This window comes from Octodon degus, unplaced genomic scaffold, assembly GCF_000260255.1.
Source record: "Octodon degus isolate 3935 unplaced genomic scaffold, OctDeg1.0 scaffold00028, whole genome shotgun sequence".
Classification (NCBI taxonomy): Eukaryota; Metazoa; Chordata; class Mammalia; order Rodentia; family Octodontidae; genus Octodon; species Octodon degus.
Genome location: NW_004524604.1, coordinates 7,082,881 through 7,086,932, shown reverse-complemented (window position 1 = coordinate 7,086,932; position 4,052 = coordinate 7,082,881).

Genomic DNA, 4,052 nt, shown 5'->3' with positions numbered 1-4,052 from the left:
AAATATGTCTTTCTGAAATAGTCATGCTTATTTGGAGCTATGAACACCATAAAAATCACAATTAACTATATTTTCTTTAAGCAGTCTAATTGGTGGCCTACTTTTGATCAACTTATAAGATAATGTACCATAGTGTTATATATGATAGTCACTACTGTTAACATTGTACTTTCTTATAGTTTTGTTTTACCTCAGTTTTCTTACCTTTTGTGAATTTGTGCTACTCAATGCATCTCCATAATCCATATTTAATCTGATATGGATAAGGTGGGGTGTAAGTAAACAAACAAGAAACATGTAATATATGCTTCTCATTTTTTGTGCATTTCCCTGGAGTACCAACACAATTGTGAAAATAAGGCCAAATAGTTCTTTTTGGTTTCCTCTCTACTCACAAAGAATTGCTTCAGACTCATTGAAACTGTTCCCTGGGTGGAGTCAAGTTGCTTCTTTAGTAATTCCATTCATAAATACACATTGGATGTCTCATGGAGCACTTGAAATTTTGATAATCAAAAGCGTATTGTGTGTTTGTGAAGTTTGAGAAGGAAATTGAAGCTAATACCAAGGGAGAATAGAATAAAGTTAAATATTTTCCTTCAAAACCAGCAGGAGGTCATCTAAAGTACAATGTCATGCACAACTTTTAACTTTATGGACCTTTCTGCTCTTTCTTCTCTTTTCGTCCTGAATTTACAATAGTAAGATTACTCTGCCATACATAATTAACTTGTCACCAACAGAAGGAGAAAGAAAAAGAATTCCCAGGCTTGCACAATACTTTAGGCATGCTTAGCATGAAACAGTTCTTATCTGGAAAGATATTACAAATTTTTAAAAAATGACTAATTGTATTCATACCTCTGCTAGTCATTTCTCTTCTCCCTGTATTAACTCATGGAGCATAAACAGAATGTCCAAGGTGAAAAGTAGACATTTAGAAAAGCAGAGAATGGGAAAATCCACAATCCTTGGCTGGAAGCAGCAGCTAGTCCCTCCAGCCTGAACTGTAAAGAAAATACTGCCATCAGCCCACCTGGCCACCTGGCCTCCTTCTCTTGGGCAGGTGTTCCTAGACCTGCTACTGTCTTTAAGAGTTTCTTCTCTCTCCATTTTCCCCCATGGCCTTATCTCTACTGGTCCCTGAAACTATACATGGGTGGGGTAGTGTCACAGTTTTATATCTGGTTTTCTTCTGGCACAGATTCTGAAGCCCAGAAATGACTTTAAGGGTTGGCTACATTTCCACAGGTCAACTTCATGGGTTTTTCAGCTGCACAACTCCTTCAGAAACCTGATAGGCTTCTGATCTGTTTGTGCCCAATCTGTTCCTATAGGGGTAACTCTAACCAAGGATTTATTCTAAGTTTCTCAGTCCTGATGGAGTTTTTAAATGTCAAATCTTTTGACTTTCACCTTCCCTTGGATTAACTGCCTACACTCTTACCTAGTTAGTGGTTTCCGCACATCCAGTGTATTTAGGGGAGAAAAGTGTGAGTCTGTGCTCCACTCTTCCTCCATTATTTCTGGGACAGCAGGGTGTGAGAGAAGAGTAGGAGTCATGGCTCTGCACCTCCTCTGTTTTCCAAGGGAAGCTGGTATCTGCAAGACACGTGTAATGGCACAAGCCTTTGGTTGGTGGACCAACCTGAGAACTAGGACAACAGCTGGGTCTAGGTGCAGGGGCACACACACACACACACACACCCCTTTGGAGGGGAGAGTAATTAATGATGCCAGCAATGTGGAAATGGCTGGAGCAGCTGTGAGGAGCCAACAGTTGGTGTCTATAGATCTCCACAAAAAGAAGACCAGTCCCAGCCCCCAAACACAGAGGCTAAGATGAGCTCTATACCCAGGATATTTCTGGGATTAAATAGGGACATTATCACAGAACTGTAAATATAGAAGTATTTTACTACTTTGATTTTCCATTGTTTGTCTGATTGGCTATCGTTTTCCTGTCTGGTTGGATGCCATCTTGTTTGTTTTGTATATTGTAGTAATTCTAGTATTTGAGTTTTTTCTTTCTTTTGTTTTATCTTTCTTCACTTTTTCTGGAGTCCTTCTTTCTTTTCTTATTTTCATTTTCATTATCTAGCACTTTCTTCTTTCTCTTTTTATTTTATTGTTATCCATAATTTTATTGTGAAACAAATAGCAATGAGAGAATTTCAAATTGAATTGGTAGGACAGTTCTAATAATTAGCACATTGCATACTGCCTTCCTAGTGGTTGTTTGTTGTATGAGATGCAGATGTGATATTCTATTTACAAACACTATTAGACAAATCCCTCTATTCCTTGAATTAAGAGAATGTATCTATATATCTATCCTAATCATATTGAATACACAGATACAAAATGCACATTCACCTAAGTCCCCTTTTTTGTTTAGTTCCATAATTTAAGTATTATAGGTGTGTGAACTCAGAAAAATATTCCAAAATAGTCCAGTAGTCCATAAAAGTATTGGGTCTTCCACTTGACTGGCAATATAAGAAGTTGTTGACCTGAGTCCCCTGAAGCTCAACATAACAACATGGCTTTATTTCTTGTACTTCACTTTTATACTTTTCTGTTGGATGGTTAAGATCAAGATAAAGCAAGACCTATGTAATAAGAATTGTAGCATTTGGATCTGATAAGGTCAATTGAATCCCCTCTGGCTTTATCCTGAGACCCTGTGCCTCAGATAGATCTTTTCTCAGTGTCAGCCATGTGGATGAGTCACAGCCATTGCTTAGCCAATTATCTGTCTGTGAAAGACTGAGAGAATGTTTTCTCTCCATGTGACTCTCCTTAGACACACTCTACATCATTGATCACTTTCCTCTTTGGCCCCTTAATCTCCTTGATTAGAAAATTTGGGACACAACTGAGTTACATGACGAGACAGTACAAGTTCTCATATGTCCTGAGTCTTAATAGACCTTGGAAGGTTAGGGCCAAAATATTGGCTTTCCTTGCAGCCCTCCTTTTTCTCTAATTTTTGGTCTGCAAACTTAGGTTGTTAAACCTCCTGAAGAGAAGCTTATTGTTACTGCCATATAACCTAGACTGTTGTGCTTAACCTCATTATCTGTCTGAATATCAAATATTTTAGACATAACATGGAACATGTATTTTTCATCAAGTACTGATACGTTAAACTTTAAGTACCTACAGAATATGACAAAAAATTTAGAAAATTAAAATAACTTTTAAAAAATAGGAATAAAGAATCATATATGTTTACACATAAGTCCAGAAATCTAACCCTGTACAACATTGTTGCAGAACAGTTCCACAACACACCTTTTCCTGTCTCCTGCCTTCATTCAAAACCCATCCTTTTTAACAATCATCTACCCAAGAAACAGCATGGCATCACCTGACATGTCATGACAAGCAGCCTGTATTCAGAAGACCAGAATGACAGGCACTCTAAGCATGAACCTACTATCACAAATTGCCATCTTCAGTGCAGTTGCTTAGTTCACAGTTGTCAGTATATATACTTAGTAAAGGTGAGACTCTTTCCAGTTAACTGCTAGATTCAAAAGTCTTCTGAAGATTCTCAGGATCATTGCCTTACCCATCTTCTACATATAACTGTATGGCTTGCCACAGTCATGCTTCCTAGCTCATCTTCTTTGCCTCTCTTAACTATTTAGTCCTCAAGTTCTTGCTTTCCTTTTAGTTGTATTATACGTTTCTATTTGTATTTCTTTTTTTGAGTTCTTATACTAGGGAGACTATATGATATTTACACATGTGTCTGGTTTATTTCACTTATGAGTATATCTTCAAGTGGCATCCACTTCAATATAAGGGCTTCGAGTTTATCATTCTTTTTTTTTAGGTTTTAATTTGTTTTTTTTCAAAGTTTTATTGTTAAACAGATAGCAATGAGACAGTTTCAAATCAAATCGGAAGTACAGTTTCAACAAATAATACACTACATATATTCTTCTTAGTGGTTAATTGCTGTACAAGAAGTGGACTTGTGATCCTATTTACAAACACCATTAGAACAAATCATTCTATTCATTAAGAGAATGCAACTATAT